We start from the raw sequence: 19,386 nt of genomic DNA, 5'->3' as shown, positions 1-19,386 counted from the left end.
GAAGTCTGAACTGTTTCTTTTTCATTTGGCTCACCTTTGGTAGCTGATTCAAGAAGCAATGCTTTCCTCAGAGAAGTGTGAGCAATGCATAGGTGACAACTGGCCAAAATAGCAATACACTAAACAATAGAAAGGACGCATATATCCCAAACCAAGGGCCCAATTTAAATGGTGATGGATTTTTCATCCTGCCAACATTATGGCCTGCCTGCCCGATTTTGATTTGTGCAGACCATAGTTTGACAACATTGTTTGACAACAGTAGAGGCTACTATGTCTCCACCATGGTCATACTACTCTGATGGCACTTATGCCTTCATGCCTTTGGCTATATGCTTCACACCTAATTTAGATGGTCGGATATATTGCCATTTTTGAACGCCCATCACCCCCAGGAGAAAATCTGGCGGCAAGGAGCACTGAAAAGAGCTCAAAGCCCCTTTGCCATAGGAGGAAACTCCGTATGCCTTTGTCATGTTTGACAAACCATCTGGCAAAGTTGCAATACATTGGCAGAAACATCTTTGACAATGGTTCCATATAATGCTTACAATGTCCACAGGGTGGGGGGCACCTCCGTCAGAGTGACAGAGTAATTTACTCCGTTGCCCTAGTAAAGGATGGGCCCTCCACCAAGATCTAAATTGGCCACTAAATTAGTTAAAAATATTAGAATTTAAAAAGAAAAATGCCATAAAACTTATTGGAATCTGACGGACCAGATACTAACAGCTTTTTCAAGGGCAGCAAAGACACGGGAGCGATACCTAAGCACTGTTTCTTGTTAACATTTAAAAAACACTTAGGCCCCAATTTATTGTTCATGCCATATTAACAGACAATACATAATCAAATTATCTAAAAACTACTAAAATCTTTAAAAATCATTCTCATAGTTCCTTGGCATATATAATTAATTTTAAAATCATTATTGAGTAAAGAAATACAATCAGACTTGCGGAACATCAGAATTCCTCTATAAAAAATCCAAGATCACATTTTTATATTAATCGTAATATAACAACTTTTATAGTTGGTCATTGAACATGGAACAAACCCAACTGCAAGCAAATAACAGCTTACACTAAAAACTATGAACAAAGAAGTATCAGTTTTAAGGATCCTTCGAGCATCTTGCTACTTCCTAATTCCCAAATTAGAGCATATAGAATGGATCTGTTTCCTCCTCAGGTTTGAATAGGTTAGGCAAAAGAATAATATATGTGCTGTGTTTTCTTTAGTGTGTCAATTACACAATTTGTAGTTTACATCCACCAAATCTCTATTATAAGTTATCCCTCTCGAAGTGTACTGTCTAGTTTGAAGAGAGTCATAGCGGAACTTCAGATAAAGTGATTTGGCCAAAATACGGAGTGGGCTTAAATAATAAAAATTTCTGAGTCAGCCAAGCTGGTCTAGAGTTCTCATGGAGTAAGTTGGTCACAAAAACCCAAAGAGTCTGCTTTAACTGCCTTTTGAAAGCGTTGTAAAAGCCTGAGGATTTTTTCAAAAGGAGAACGTTTTATGCACAGTTCCATCATCATGACTGAGTCGCCTGTCAAACTTATTATTTTTCTTTTCAGAAAGAAAATCCAGAAATAGGATTGTCTTTTTTTAAAGAAACAAAATGCTCCCCTCGCCATGAGTGTTCTTTCTCATGGCAATGGGAGCATTGAGTAGATTTAACTGACCGGCCCTGCCAGGGTATTCCTGGTGGTGACAGGCAGTAAAAACTAAACTGTATGTCCACCCATCTAAATTAGGTGGACAGACATAGAGGGCAGCCACTTATGGCTCCTTGTGAAATTAAGTTCCTCCGTGCAAAGTTGGTTTTTGATCAAGATAAGGTTTATTGGACTACCCCTCATCCATAGACATCTCCAGGTAACTGCCACAAATCTCTAACAACCAACACTGGTAGAATCTCAGTAACATTCCATGTTCCATATCCTACTAATATGCATGTGATTCTGCTCACTCAGAATCACATGCATCAGACATCACACTCTTGCTCGATTGGGTCATCGGAAGGGTGTATCCATTGCAGAGACGGAGTAGTGATGGGGTCCAATATAAATCTGGTGGGGGAACTTTTTATCGTGGCAGTAACAATACTCTGTCGCCATTGTAACGCAGTATCCTTACCGCTAAGCTATAAATCGGGCCCTAACTGTCATCTGAAAAATGTGATTGTCTGGCCTAATTTTAAAAGCAGATCTTGGAGCAGTTTTTCACCTCAAGGCAATATAATCTGTGCTGAGGGTAGAAAAAATCCTACACCAGCCATATTGATTCGATTACTGAAATGTATTCAAGCTTTGAGAGTTCCATTCCGATTTTGCTCCTGGAGAAGAAAATGGCCGTAAATTACTTCTCTTTACCTCTTAGTTTTGTATTCGACAATTACATTAAAAAGGCTTTTTCGCAAAAGAGCTTTGGGCGCATCAATATTTTTCAGCCTAAACACTCCAGGTGTGCATGTGAATTGCAGTGCATATTGCAAATGGTATGCGCTCGTAAGACCCACTGGAATGTTAATAGATTTTGCAGTGCTCTACAATGTTAACGTTTGTTCAACCTGCTGATTTTTAAACAGTACTTGCTGGCGTCGGGGAAAGGCGACCACGTGTAATGCGCTCTGGCAGGCTTTTAGCTGCTGTTGGTCAGATGTTTTTTTGCTCTTCCGGGACATTTCTTTCTGTAATGTATCTGTCACTGAAACTGTAACAGTGCATTCCCGAAATAAATCTTAGTCTGGAAAAGAGGACATTAATTTTAGCTGTGGAAAATTCCACAACGTCCAGGAAGTTATGGAAACATGTCGAGAATATTTGAAATATTTCATCCTATTATAAACGCACCTCAGGTAAGTATATTGGTTTATGTCCTGGAAACAATAATGTGCCGCTCCATTTGTGTTCCATTGATAGACATTAGCTAGGCCAAGCTTATGTTTTTGCTGTCATGGGTATGTAATGATTGAAAGTGACTTTACCATAGAGCACCTGGGATCAACACACTTCCATTCCTACAAGGTAAATCGCACACGGTTGTAATTCCTGTGTTTAAATGCTCAAATTATGGTATGTAAAACCTGAAATGTATGTCTCCACGACTGTGCATAATATTATTTGAACCATATGCCATGTTTGCATTGTACATCCTTTTCCTACCCTTCAATGCTATAATATAACTCTTATTACCACCCTTGACATAAAGTAGCAAAACCTCAATAAAAAATAATTTAAAAAAGCATTTGCAATGCAATGGGTCTCGCATTTGCTAGACGTACAGCTATTAGTGTTGTAAAGTCCTAACCGGACTTTTATTGCCACATAAAATGTAAATGAAAAGAAATACAGTTTTACATAAGTGAGCCAATTTAAAGTGTCACGCTATGAGCGTGAAGGAGCACACAAAATGAAGCAGAAGTTCGCTCGCAGTCAAACGTATCGGCAAATTTGCAACGAGATCGCACTGCGTAGGAAATAAAAATAATAAGTGGTCAAGAAACCATGCTGAAAACATGGAGCCTCGTATGTTTTCAGTAGTTGCCCATTGCGCTCGAGGAGGGCTAAACACCGGAAAAGGCATGACATACGCAATATGCCTTTCACACATAAAATAAAGCAAATTTTAAAAGGCAAGCCCACAAACCAATGTAACTGATGGGCGTGCGGTAGGCGTGGTTAAAAGCCCACAGAGAGATTACAGCAGGCTAAAGTGCTTGCGCGCTCGAGCCTAAAAACATGCATTGTTGACTGTACCCACAACAACAGTATTCACAAATTCAAACCTTGTAGGAATGTTTTTAAGTGTTTAGTACATACTTGGCATATAACGGAAATGCAAAAGGGTCGTTCTAATTCGGGATTTCTAGAGCAGACCTCTGGTGCGTTAAGATATGTATTGGTAGTAAACTGAAGAATGTTTTTAGAGCTTCAAATCAAAGGTATGTTCTGGGCAGGAATGCAGTACAATTCTTTTCAAATTTTGGGCCTGATTTAGATCTTGACAATTTTCCATCAGATTTCTGGTCCACCTACTAGTTGGTCCATTTGTCCTACGTAGATGTTGGCGGGTCCACAGACGAAAGACTGCTGACGAACCACCACCACTGCCATGCACCCGTGTTGACGGTGCCATAAGCAAAAGCCGCTGAAGGTGGGACTCCAGCCAGTTTTACTGCCAAGCCAATCATGATGTGCCGTCCCACTGACTCAACTGTGGCAGCTAAATCTCCACACCTGAGTTGGTGGATTGGGAGGGATAAAAGGACAAAACTCACCCTTTTCTGACATTTCACATTTCCTGCCACCATGATCCCTGTCATGCAAGTCCTGCCATTGCTGCTGCTCCTAGACCATGATGAAAATCAACCCTGTTGTCGCCAGAACAGAAGGTAAGTCACTGTATTACTTGCCATCTTCTGAATTGTCAGAGTACAGCAGCACAGGACTCGTGCATGTTTAACAAATACTTGCAAGCAGTAGTACAATGATGTGCAATGTATATGTCTGTAATGTTGTAGTCCTTATAATGTTCAAAAACACACCTTGATATACCAGAAACACGCACCATTCTGGTACTAACTGCCTTCATGGCAATAGACACCTACAAAAAAAGTCACACCAATCCTAACTCGAAATTTGCCCACACAGGTGTGAGCAAAATTTTTCCCTAAACGATAATATCATATTATATACATAAACAGTATACCAAATCAGAACTACATAAATCCATGATAATGTAGTAATTGCACTGCAAAATGCTACAAGCGGGTGTACACCTCTATACTGTAAACTTGTCAGAGATGTACGAAGGTCACATTTCCCCTTGGTTTGTGCAATTTATGACAAATATTAGATGTCATTTAACTTTAAAATGTCAGGGTCTCTGTGTAATGCATATGTGTATATTATAAACACATCATGTTAAAATAAACACACATGCATTCTCCAGTCATAAAAACAGAAACAAATATAATTGTGGTGTAAATGTCCAGTAACATGAGGAATTCTTGCACCAAAATTAACATAGCCATCACGAATGTACAACATTATTTTATGCATTACAAAAATATCTAAAAAATAAAACCTGTGCTTGTCACTGTCACAAATGAGAGTACGTTTGGCCCACACATTAGCTGAAATAACATCAGCAGAAAACAATTAGTAACAATCAAAAAAACAATGCCAGGACAAAGGAATTAAAAATTAAATAAATGTTAATATCACACGAGATACTTCTTTCAGTGTATTATTTTTCGTATCAATAAACAATGTCCAAATTGTCCACAACTGGACAATGGGACTCCAGGCCCTGAACTTGCGTCCTAATTTCACTCCCAGGTATAACCTCCTCAGGAAGGGGCATCTGTTTGGCAGAGAGCAGGCACCTCAATGATCTCACTTTTGGGGGTGGGGGGTCCTTGATTTTGGGAGGGGTGGGTTAAAATATTGAAGGGGTGGGTTGGACTGTGGAATGGGTGGAAAGACGTTTGGCAGGGGGGATTTACATTTGGGAGGAGTTGCTTGGGATGTGGAAGGGGTGGGTTGAGGTGCAAAGACATTTAGGAGGGTTTGGGACGTGTAGGGGTTAGAGCTAGGGCCAAAAGAAGGTCTTCCATGGGAAAATGGGTAGGGTTGGTGGCAGGGAGTTCAGGTTGGGAGGTAGAGTGAGTGGTAATGTGTCATGACCACACAAACTTGCCAAGTCAAATCAAAGAAGTGCATGAGAAAAGCAAAGAGATATCCTCAGTGGAGACAGCAAAGCCCAAACTGGAAGAAGGTTTGCAGAGTAATCTTGCGCTTATTTCAAAGTAAGAATCAAGAAGAGAAGATCCAAGATGGCCGCTGTGAGTCCTGAAGGTTAGTTACAGTTCTAGTCTTGCAATCAGTTGGTTGCTAGGTTACGAGCTCTCCAGCTGGAAGCCTTGCACTTCAACTGAGGTCTGACAGGAATCAGCTGTGTGGAGAGAGAGCGCGCTTCAGAACAGAAACTCCTGTGAGGTAAAATTACCTTTGAAGATTATATTACAGAAAACGGATAAATATTGTCAAGGTTTATTCGAAGAGTTTGATAGTAGACCGTTCCCGTGGAAGTCGGCAAGGCTACAGAGCTAATGTATGAATTAACCTTATGTTTACAAGGTTCTTGTTTAAGATATTAAAGTCAAAGAAAAAACGAACTTTAAAAGAGCAAGTATCTACAAATGTCAAGGTTATAAACAAAGGCCAAGTTTAAAGGAGAAACAAACTTAAATAAACAAGCATTTACAACTACAAGTTATCGACAGATGTCGAAGTACGGAAGGAGAAACTAACTGTAATAAACAAGCATTTACAATTACAAGTTATCAACAAATGTCGAAGTAAGAAAGGAGAAACAAACTTTAATAAACAAACAATTACAAATACAAGTATTGACAGAAGTCACAATAAGACAGGAGAAATTAAATAACATCAGCTGATTTGAAGAACGCATTATCACCAACTATATATATATATATATAGCAACATAAAACCAATCTCTAACAAAGGTTGAGAAGTTCTTCCAGAATCAGTAATAAGCATTTTTTTAAGAAGAGCTATCATTTATAGAGAGAAGCAAGGATACAGAGAACTCAGGGTGAGTGAAGAAATAATAGAATTAAAGAGAATTAAGTGTTGAGAGTAGAAAGTGAAAAACTGATGTTGTATGTCCCTAGTAATTGCGACTGTGACTCTTGTAGGTGCTGTATCCAATCTTAGATGTGAAGAGGCAGACTGAGTACTGGCGTTCATCATCTCTGTGGCAGTCTCTCTACCATCCCATTCCCCTTTCCCCCTCCAGGGTACTCAACACGAAGGATTCATATTCTTTGTGAGTAGCTCGGGTCGGGACTGAGGAGTTATCTTCTGCTTCTGAGGAAATCGAATTGAAGTATCCTGACAGATTGAAGTGCCCTCACCCTAATTTTAGGGAAAAAAACAGATTTCCTCCTGAGCAGAATGGCAGAAGGAATTGATATAAAAGCATTAGCCACAGTTTTGGAAGGGTTACAGAAACAATTAAATAACACCATAGAAGAAACAGTCCAAATAAAACAGCGAATAAATGAGTTAGGGAACACCGCTAAATCAAATGAATCTGTGTTTTCACAAATCCCTAGCCCTTCACAGTCTGCAGGTATATCCACTCAAGTAATTCATGCGGTTTCCCCTATTATTCCTTTGGCTCAACCCGAGCGCTTCGGTGGGGATCCAAATAAGGCGCAGATTTTTCTGACCCAATGCTCATTGCATTTTTTATGTAGACCAGTCATTTTTTCCGAAGACCAGTCCAAAGTGGCATTTATATTGTCTTATCTGACAGGAGATGCAGCCGCATGGTCCATGCCAATAATTTCCAGAAATTATCCTGTTTTATATCATTTCCAAAATTTCAAGGAAGAGTTCTTAAGAATATTTGATCGGCGAACTGCAGCTCAAGCCACTGACAATGAACTACTGGAAATCAGGCAAGGTAATGAAGATCTAGTAGCCTATCTGGCTCATTTCAATAAACTCATTGTAGAGACTGCCTGGCCGGAGTCAAAAGGAGCCGCCATATTTTATCGTGGACTGAGAGATGAATTGAAAGATGCCTTAGCACAAGTAACAAATAGACCCACCGAAATTTCGGAGTTAATTGATCTTGTGTTAGAGATTGACCACCGGTTAACTGAACGAAGAGCAGTAAAGAGAAGAGAGTATCGACCATTTCCCCTGAGAATTGATCGTGTAAGAAATGATCATACAAGAGCCGGAGAAGGGATAACGATAGAAGAACCAATGCAATTTGGTTCCATCCGAGGTCCTTTATCTAAGGAAGAAAGAGAGAAAAGAAGAGTGAATCAACTATGATTATATTGCGGTGCCTCTGGGCATTTTGTTAAAAACTGTCCCAAGAAACCCAAAGCTCTTCAGTCGGGAAAAGGCCAGCTTCATCAGTAGAGGGAGTTGCCCTGATGAAAGCAGAACCCAAGACAACTCCTTTAGATCAACGAGTGGCGAATACCTTACAAACCGCAGCGCCACATTTGGTACAAACAGTATCAGTTAAGATCCTTGAGAAGGAAATTCAAGGGATCTCAGTTCTGATAGACTCTGGAGCTACGGGCAACTTCTGTGATATAAAATACGCTCGTAAAATGGGTATTCGATTTATCAAGAAATCTACTTTGGAAGTAGTAAGAGCTGTGGATGGAACCAATCTTTCTTCAGGACCCATTTCCCATGAGACCGAACCAATTCAGATGCAAGGTTTTGGTGGACATCAGGAGCAGATAATCTTTAATTTGATAGATGCTCCACAATTTCAACTCATTTTGGGTCTGCCCTGGCTTACAGAACATAATCCACAAATTGATTGGAGCAAAAGAACGATCAAGATGAATTCCCCTTACTGCAAAGAGAATTGCTTTCATGATGGAGTGGAAGTGTCCACCAAGACCCAAGCGGCCTGTTTATCATCACACTCTTCAATGATCTGTGCACTAAAGACAGCAGAAATCCCAAAAGAATATGAGGATTTAGTCACCGTTTTTGATGAAAAGGAGGCTGAGACATTGCCACCACATCGACCCTACGACTGCAAAATTGAACTGGAGCCAGGTGCGATATTGCCATGTAGCAGAATATACGCATTGACCGAAGCTGAGAATCAACATTTAAAGGAGTATTTGGATCAATATCTTGCTAATGGTTTTATTCGTCCTTCTGAATCTCCAGTGTCATCCCCACTATTTTTCATACCAAAGAAGGATGGGAGTCTTCGAACTTGCATTGATTATCGAGCCCTCAATCAGGTTACCATCAAGAATCGATACCCACTGCCTTTAGTGTCAGTTTTATTAGATCAAGTAAAGAATGCTAGAATCTACACCAAATTGGACCTGCGAGGAGCATATCATTTGATTCAAGTGGCTTCAGGGGATGAATGGAAAACTGCTTTTCGGACTCGATACGGATTATTTTAATATCAAGTGATGCCTTATGGGTTATGCAATGCTCCCGCTGTCTTCCAGCATTTCGTTAATGATATATTACGAGAATTCCTCGACCGGATTGCTGTGGTTTATATAGATGACATTTTAATCTTTTCCGACAATCTACAGGAGCACATTTCCCATGTTCGATCCATCCTCACAAGGTTGCAAGAAAACCATCTCTATGTAAAATTGGAGAAGTGTGCATTTCATGTGGAACGAGTTGAGTTCTTAGGATTAATTTTGTCACCAGAAGGAGTTAGTATGGATCCTGCCAAGATAAAGACAGTGCAACATTGGCCTTCTCCTTGCAATGTCAAAGAGATCCAGAGTTTCTTGGGGTTCGCTAATTTTTATCGAAGATTCATATCCAATTTTTCTCAAACAGTTACACCCATTACTCGATTGTTGAAGAAAGGAGTGAAGTTTGAGTGGACAAAAGAAGCTGAAAATGCTTTTAATTTTTTGAAGAATTCCTTCGTCTCAGCTCCAATCTTGCTCCACCCCAATCCAGATGAGCCATATTATGTGGAGGCAGATGCTTCAGATGTTGCCATAGGAGGTATCCTTTCCCAGCGTCCTAAAGATACAGGTCAATTACATCCAGTGGCCTATTTCTCTCGAAAATTAACACCACCAGAGATAAATTATTCAATTGCGGATAAGGAGCTATTGGCAGTCAAAGAAACTTTTCGTGAGTGGAGTCATTACATTTTGGGAGCTAAGCATAAAGTGACCGTTTACACGGACCACCGAAATTTACAGTTTTTAAAATCAGCTCAAACTCTAACAGCTAGACAACTGCGTTGGTCCCTATATTTTGCAGACTTTGATTTTGTTATCACTTTCAGACCAGGAAAAGTAAATGGGAAGGCAGATGCTCTATCTCGAATTGATACCGGTGCAGTTAAAGAGCCTCCAGAAAAAGAATTGATTATTCCACTCGAGAAGTTCATATCTGCCATATTGTATGAAAATTTGACCAAAGAAATTCAAGAAAACTTAACATTCGAAGGAATGCTGAAGTGGTCCAAAGAAGGCCAAGGAAGAGAAATCAAAAAAGGTTTGCCATACTTTAAAGGTGCACTGCATGTTCCGACTGTGGAGCTGCAAGAAAAAATTCTTCAGGCTTATCATGACAATCAATTGGCTGGACACAAAGGAATTCAAAAGACTCAAAATCTAATACAACGAGAATTTTGGTGGCCAAAAATGAAAACTCATTTAAGACAATATGTGTCAACTTGTGACAAATGTCAAAGAGGGAAATCAAATAGAACAGCTTCACAAGGTCTGTTAAGACCTTTGCCCACTGCATCCCAGGCCTGGCATACTGTTACTATGGATCTTATAGTGGACCTCCCTAGTAGCCAAGGTTTTAACACTATCCTAGTTTTTGTAGACACTTTCACTAAAATGGCGCATTTCATTCCTTTGAAAGAAATCCCTCGAGCCCCACAGGTTGCACAGTTGTTTACACAACACATAGTACGCGCCCATGGTATCCCAAAAATTCTAGTTTCAGACAGGGGGTCCCAATTTCTTTCTCGCTTTTGGAAGGCCTTTAGTAAAAGATTAGGAATTGATTCTCGTTACTCTACCAGTTACCATCCTGAAACCGATGGGCAAACAGAGAGAGTGAATCAAGAGTTAGAACAGTATTTAAGACTCAATTTATTCGATAAAGAGAAGGAATGGCCCGAGTTGATGTGGGCAGCTGAATTTGCTTACAATAATGCTGTTCATTCCACCACTGGGTTCACCCCCTTTTATCTGAACCATGGTAGACATCCTAATGTAATGTTGGGTAAAGAAGATGATTCAGTGCCTGCAGTAGAAGAGATGGTGAGGAATTTGCAGACCACGTTAGTTAGGGCTAGAAAAACATCATTCAAGCAAAAGACTCATATAAGACTCAGGCTGATAGAAAAGGAAGAGAGAGCCCCATTTATTTGAAAGGAGACAAAGTTTGGTTATCCACTCGTCATTTACGTCTCAAAGGAAATCGCTAATTTCAGCCACGATTTATAGGCCCATTCAAAGTTGACAAGATGATCAATCCAGTGGCAGTTAAATTGCAGTTGCCAGCTCATCTAAAGATACATCCTGTTTTCCATGTCTCCTTGTTAAAGAACAGTCCTGCAAATTTACGTCAAAACTCCCCTCCAATTCCTATCCAGATTAGCTCTGCAGAAGAGTATGAGGTCAATCAAATCTTAGATTCCAAAATCCGTAATGACCAGCTTTATTATCTAATTGATTGGAAAGGTTATGGTCCAGAGGAACAATCCTGGGAGCCGCACAAGTATGTACATGCTTCAAGATTGGTAGAACCTACCCAAGCAAACCTAAATTGGAGAACTGTTCCTTGAGGGGGAGTACTGTCATGACCACACAAACTTGCCAAGTCAAATCAAAGAAGTGCATGAGAAAAGCAAGGAGATATCCTCAGTGGAGACAGCAAAGCCCAAACTGGAAGAAGGTTTGCAGAGTAATCTTGCGCTTATTTCAAAGGAAAAATCAAGAAGAGAAGATCCAAGATGGCCGCTGTGGGTCCTGAAGGTTAGTTACAGTTCTAGCCTTGCAATCGGTTGGTTGCTAGGTTACGAGCTCTCCAGCTGGAAGCCTTGCACTTCAACTGAGGTCTGACAGGAATCAGCTGTGTGGAGAGAGAGCGCGCTTCAGAACAGAAACTCCTGTGAGGTAAAATTACATTTGAAGATTATATTACAGAAAACGGATAAATATTGTCAAGGTTTATTCGAAGAGTTTGATAGTAGACCGTTCCCGTGGAAGTCGGCAAGTCTATAGAGTTAATGTATGAATTAACCTTATGTTTACAAGGTTCTTGTTTAAGATATTAAAGTCAAAGAAAAAACGAACTTTAAAAGAGCAAGTATCTACAAATGTCAAGGTTATAAACAAAGGCCAAGTTTAAAGGAGATACGAACTGTTAACAAATAAGCATTTACAAATTCAATGGTAATAAACCAAAATAGAGTTTAAAAGAGAAACGAACTTAAATAAACAAGCATTTACAACTACAAGTTATCGACAGATGTCGAAGTAAGGAAGGAGAAACTAACTGTAATAAACAAGCATTTACAAATACAAGTTATCAACAAATGTCGAAGTAAGAAAGGAGAAACGAACTTTAATAAACAAACATTTACAAATACAAGTATTGACAGAAGTCACAATAAGACAGGAGAAATTAAATAACATCAGCTGATTTGAAGAACGCATTATCACCAACTATATATATATATATAGCAACATAAAACCAATCTCTAACAAAGGTTGAGAAGTTCTTCCAGAATCAGTAATAAGCATTTTTTTAAGAAGAGCTATCATTTATAGAGAGAAGTAAGGCTACAGAGAACTCAGGGTGAGTGAGGAAATAATAGAATTAAAGAGAATTAAGTGTTGAGAGTAGAAAGTGAAAAACTGATGTTGTATGTCCCTAGTAATTGCGACTGTGACTCTTGCAGGTGCTGTATCCAATCTTAGATGTGAAGAGGCAGACTGAGTACTGGCGTTCATCATCTCTGTGGCAGTCTCTCTACCATCCCATTCCCCTTTCCCCCTCCGGGGTACTCAGCACGAAGGATTAATATTCGTTGTGAGTAGCTCGGGTCGGGACTGAGGAGTTATCTTCTGCTTCTGAGGAAATTGAATTGAAGTATCCTGACATAATGCCTGTGTGCATGTGTCTGTTGATGGTGCGGGTGCCAGTGGGTCTGATGTATGTGGTCTACATGCTGGTTTGTTTCTCTTACTGGGTGTCTGTTGTATGGGTTTGTGTGGGCGTTTGTGTACAGTGTGTGTAACGTGCAATGTAAGTGTGTGTAGATAGGTATTCTGTGGAGGTGCTGTGGGTGGTTATGGTGCCTGTGTATATGCTGGTGCATGTGTGTGTGGTGGGTGTTTATGTGTTGTGATGGGTGTCGTCTGCAGGTGTGGTGGTGGTGTGTGTTGACGTTTGTGTCATGGTGGGTGGCATGTCTACAGGTATGGTGGTGGTGGGTGTGGATGTTTGTGTTGTGGTGGGAGTGGTGTCTCTGGGTATGTTTGTGGTGGTGGTGGTGTGGTGTCTGTATGTGTGTGTCTGTGTTTCTTGGTGTGTGTGGATGTGCTACTTGTCTGTGTTTGAGTGGGTGCGTGCAAATGTGTGAGTGTGCTTTGAATAGGGCTGGGAAGAGAGATTTGGGATGGCGAAGGGGTGGGAGTTGGGGCAGGAGGTTGGGATGGGTGGGAAGATGTGGTCAGTGAGGAGGCCAGACCCTGGAATGACCTCTGTAGGTCTGACATGGCACTGTAAATGCCATCCAGGTAAGTTAGCATCTGTGTCAAATGCCCACTAAGCCCCTTGATGGCATTCAGTAGTGTAGTGCAGATAGTTCGCAATAGGTCACAAGGCTCCTCACAGAGCACAGCCTGGTAAACAAAGGTGAGGGGGAGGGCCTGCAGCAAAGGTGACACCACCCCTTTTAGGGGAGCGGCTATAGCCGACTGGGGGAAGCAAGAGGGAGGGTGGAGATGGAAATGTTGGTGGCGGACAATGATGCAAGTGGGATTGTCACACCAGGGTCCATTACCACTAGGGACAGGTCTTCTGTGGAGGCCTCTGAAGATAATGTTGAGTCACTGGTGTCCTCTATCCTGCCTGTTTCCATCAATACAGCTTGGCATAAGAATTCACGTTAGTTGACACAGATTGGCTTACATGCACATTTGTAAAGGACTAAGGCTTCATGACAATCTTTGACTGTCTACATGAACTGACGTCAATCTTGCAGTTGAAACATATTTCTAACATATTTCAGATAAGGATTGATGCCATTTTACACATCTTTTGAGTCCTTTTGGAGCAAATCCTCATTTTGCTGTTGTACCAACTTACCATATTTTCACTGTACCAACTTACCAATGTAAAGTCTTAAACATCAACTGTATTATAAGTGCATTTGATGCCATGTCTGCACAAGAGGGCCTACATTACATTTGTGATGGTGCATCAACCTGACCAATCCTCAAATGGAGCATGTTTGGTACAAATGTCCCCATAACATAGCGAAAATGCTGGTACCCCTTTTTCACATGTAGACAGACATGCACAAAACAGTCCTTGGCTTGTGATGAGGAAGCTAGTGAAAACCTTTAGCACAAGAAAATACACAAAACACAGCATTAGACACCGTCTGAAAAACTTACACTGCCAGACATCCTTGTCTGCGTTGGATGTGTGTCAATGGTCAGGTTAATGCCAAATAACATTGCTGTAAATTAAAAAGGTGAAACAACAAGAATAGCTACATACAATAACACATCCCTGGATACTGCTGTTGGGCCCTCAACTGCCCATAAAGCCCTGGGTAGGCATCTGCAAAGATGCAGGCCATTAGGGGGGTCAAGGTGCTGTGCATGTGAGCTGGACTTGGGCTGACTTTCTAGTCCAGTGTTGGAGGTCCTTGCACCTCATCCTGCAATGTGTTGCGAGGGCTCTCATTATCCTAATGCCCAAGAGCAGGGATGATCTGTGGCAACCGGGAGCATGGCCTTATGACTTCTCAGGGAAATCGTGGTGAATCAGATCTCATCCCTTTCTTTCATTTACATTAGTCTCACACATGCAAAGACAAACAGAGGCAGACAATGTTTAAATAGGATTTATTGAATCATCTGCGTCGTAGATACAATGGCATGTATTGCAATAATTAGGATGATGAAACATGCTAAAAGCAAAATGGTGGCAAAAAAAGTGAAACACAGGAAACATCCCACCCTACTGTCACTATGCGTGTAATATATGCGGTTCCTACCTAACCTATGTTAGAGCACAGCATGATAAGCCCTAATCCGCCCTTCAGGACACCCCTGGGAAAACATCATCCCCTGTACTTGAGCAAGGAAGCCTGTTGTCTATAGAGACACCATCCCCATGTAGGCCGGGGAACAGGTAGTCTCAGCAAGCAGCTATAGGAAAGTCAATCAGCATGCAGTTGTGGTCATCTGGCTGGAATCTCCCTCTAACATGCATGGGACAGAGAAGTGTTTTTATAATAAAACAGCTGATGTTCTGAGAAAATGTCCCCCTTAAGGATGTGTGTGCTTCTGTGAATGTTGGAGACGCAGTGTTCCACTTTGCCGGCAACCCCATCTTTCTGCAGCCTTAAGGAAAGCACAAAGTGAAAATAATGTTTTGCTGAGAAATGCAGTGCTTTCCCAGGCAAAAGAACAACTAGTTAAAGAAAATAAAACAGCACCACAATTGTAGCTGATTCTGAAATGATACAAATGAAGCAGAATAAAATGTAACTAGGCTAAAGAGCTCAAGCAGAAGGTCTACATGCTAAAATAACGTGCCCAAAGACAGTGTTAAAATGGCTATAGAACAAATGCAGGCTCTGCCTGTGATGGACCCCCAGGGTCCGCACCATCTTTGCGATGGCCTTCCATATGTCCCACTTTTGATGAGCATTGGCTTGTACTGTATGGATGAGAAAAATAAACAACAAGAGAGGTTTTAAGGGATTTTGTTTGTCTGGAGTGGTGTGACACAATTTTGTTGCATCTCTCACATGCATTCCCAAAACAGTCAGTACAGATTTTTTTCAAACATTTTAAATTTCCTAGGAAATACTAATTGGCAGTGAACCGTTGAGTACCCTCAACACTTTCTATCTCCTCATGTTACCAATCCAGGCCACAAACATCATCTAGGCCATGGCTAGGAAACCTTTCCTGTAGTGAGAGCCAATACTGATTAGTCCAAATCATTGTGAGACACTAAATGGCAAACAACCTGTACGTTATTTGCACATAATCACATGCACAGCTACATTGGCTTTATGCCTAATCTTTAAGGAGCCAGATAATATGGTTTTCACCACATACAGTGAGTAAGGGCAGTATGGAACGGCTGCCATGTGTCAGTGAGAGCATGGTGTTGGGTGATGTATGAACAACAGTGTGTAGTAATGGGACATACTTGTGTGCATGATTGAGAGCCTGTGTCACTTAGACTTGCAGCACAGGGTTTACCTTTCCCCATATGTGGCACCATGACATGTTTTAAACATAGAGATTATCTTATTTCTAATCATGGGATGTAATTTCACATGCCAGAACATCATCAGACAACTCCACAACTTTGAAAATTCTTCTTGCACTTTACATTTCACTCATTTCGACATGGGCTGTATGTTTTCACTTATACAAGTAGTAGAGTGACCACTGGTCATTTGAAGCATAGGACCTGCAGTTTGACTAATGAAATCTGAAATTGTGAGTAACATGAACTGAAAGTTAAGCCTGTTCTATCAGGTGACTTTTCTTTTCAATGTACAGACATTTCTAACATTCTCAAACAACATTCTCTACCCAGCTAAATCATTTCACTATACTCCAATAACAACACTTCACTCATGAACAAAAAGTGACAAATTAGTCTGCGTACAAAGGAGGAACAAGTTACTTTGTCAAACATGTCCTACTTAAACAAGTACCTGTTCCTCCGGGTTCCTATACTTCTGGCTGTACAGAGTCAGGACCTCCAACTCCTCAGGGGAGAAGGCAGGGGCCCTGTCACCTGATTTGCTCAGCATCCTGGCTCCCAGAGGTCGGTAACAGCAGAAAAAGTTGATGAGGTGTTTTTGGCTGCAGTTTTAGAAGGCAAGTGAGCTTTTTCCCAGACACCACGTACAAGTACACGATGTATGCGCTCTGCGGCTGAGACTGACACAGCCATTTGCTTTCCTGCGTAGCTGCAATGCACATTAGCCTATGGCAGCATCCGTCGTGGAGTGTCCCACCTACTAGCCGGTCAACTTCCACTGATGGTCATCAGATAGCCAATGTCCTGAACGTGAAGCTGTTTATTTTTAAATTGTTTGTGCATCAGCAGCACTAAAAATGGTGGGTACTTTGTATACAAATCTCAGATACATACAACACAGTTTTTTCCCACACATGACGTAAAAAAGTGAACCGTTACTGTGTTTTACATCATATATTATACTTCTGTTGACGGTAATTGTAAAAAGAAAAATCAATAGTAATAATTTGCAAATGATGCATTTCAAATGTATTATTCACACATTATTTGTTTTGAAATTATGGGAACATATATGACACAATACGATCTCTAATCTTACCAAGACATGAGATGTGTGTTGATTGTGAAAGTCTTGTGTGACAATTTTAATTAATAGTTTGTTTTCCTTCCATGCAGACATATGAACCCAGGGATGGGTCGAAGAAGAAACCCTCAAGTCTTCAGACCATTTCCAGAACTTGCCACCATGGAGAAAAGAGGCATAATAAAAAAGTTCATATTAAATAGGCAAACTATACTGGATTTGTGTCAGCAGCTGGAGTCTGATCTCCTGCCTCACAATAGGAATACAACAGCAATAAGACCAATAGTGAAACTCATGGCAGTACTTCATTGTGTGGCCACTGGCCTTTTTCAGTACACTCTGGTAGTATCTGGAGGCATGTCACAGCCAACTTTCAGTAATGCATTACAAGGAGTCCTGCAGTATCTGAAGGCATGTCACAGCCAACTTTCAGTAATGTGCTACAAGAAGTCCTTGCTTCAATGATGAGACACATCAACAGCTTCATCCAGTTCCCAAGAGCTCAGCATTTGGCCAATATGAAGGGGGAATTTTAAGATTTGGGTGGCCTACAACATGTGGATGGAGCAATTGATGGCACACATATTGCCTTGGTGCCACAACATTCGAGGAAACAGGTCTACCGCTATCAGAAAAACTTCCCTTCAGTCAATGTGCAAGTTGTCTGCTTATCGGATTTATACATCTCAAGTGTGTGTGCCCACTTTCCTGGGTCAACACATTTCCTTTGTACTACAGAACAGCACCATACCCCTGCAAAAGTCACAAGTTGGACCTGAGAAGGCTTGGCTTGTTGGTAAGTACAATATGACTTGAGGATCATTTGCTTTAACCCTAGCTTAGGAATGTACAATGGCTTTATATGATTTTAATTTATCAATGTATTGCTTTCATGTAGGAGACTCAGCATATCCTAACCGACCATGGTTGTTGGCACTGCTGTGGAATCCAACAACGCCAGGGGATGTCTGCCTCAATCAGGTCCATGGAAGAACATAAAGGACAGTGGAGCAGGCTTTTGGGCCCCTGAAGCCCATATTAAGGTATCTAGACAAGACCGGTAGAGCCCCCTTCTACTCACCCGATAAGGTGAGCCAAATCACGGATTCCTGCTGCATGCTGCACAACATCGCCCTACGATGGAACATCCCCTTAATTGCAGAGGATGGAGACCGTGAACATCCACTGGGTGAGGATGTTGAAATGCCCAGTGAAGATGACAAAGGTGAAGAGAAAGGAATTGATCTACGTCAAGCTGTCATTGACCACTTCTTCACGTGAATGTAAGTGTACCCTTACATATTGTGACATACTATGTCAGAACAACTTGTGACATACTGAACATATGACTCTGTGATGGTAATTGGTAGGAATGGTCAGTTCAGGAAAGCCCAATGCAAAGATGTTTGTGGATCAGAGTTTCCCTACATTGACTACTGTGTTTATTGACATTAATTAACTTTGCTTGTGCTAAGTATTGGTGTTCGTCTGGGTAGATCAAAATATATTTGTTGAGTACAAATTGTTTGGAGTCCAATATACAAAATGCATCTCTCCTCAAAAAAGGTAAATGTGTTCATGAAATAGTCCACAGAGTGAATGATAGATACCTACTGGTGGAAATTAGGTTTGCCGTCTCTTGGAGGTGGTGGTGGTGGTGGAGGTCTTGCCATCCTCTTCTGGTGGTCCAGATGAACGTCCCCTTCTGGGGTTTTGGGTGATGAGGGGAGGCACAGGTGAAAGGACTGGGGTGGGTGGATCAGTTTCCCATTGTGGCAGGGTCTCTGTCTGTAGCTGCGGAATATATATTTTGTTATGATGTAGTAAGGACCACACACAGGCGTAGATGCTACAGGAAAAGCCCTGCACATGTGATGATAAATGTCAAAAATCCCTCCAGTCAAGGAGCACAAATTGAAATGTCCTCCCTCTGCACCTGCTTAAAGTCCCGGACCTCTGTTAAGACCTGGCCTATCACATCTTGGGACTGTTGTATTGCTCCCAAGACTTGGTCAATGGTGGTCTGGGTGACAATGATGCCAATGGCCTAACTTTATTGGCCCACTGATTCCCTCATATGATGCCTAACCCCACTACCCTGTGACCTTTAGGCAGTGTGACCCATCCCACTGGGTTCTGGCAAAACTAGAGGTGGTGGTGGTTGCTCTACAGTAGGCAGGAGTGGGAGGGTGGGGCACAAGATGGGAGTTGTGTTCCTCTGAACACAGGAAGTAG

Source organism: Pleurodeles waltl, chromosome 8 (genome assembly GCF_031143425.1).
Source record: "Pleurodeles waltl isolate 20211129_DDA chromosome 8, aPleWal1.hap1.20221129, whole genome shotgun sequence".
Lineage (NCBI taxonomy): Eukaryota > Metazoa > Chordata > Amphibia > Caudata > Salamandridae > Pleurodeles > Pleurodeles waltl.
Note: the sequence above shows the minus strand (reverse complement) of the source record.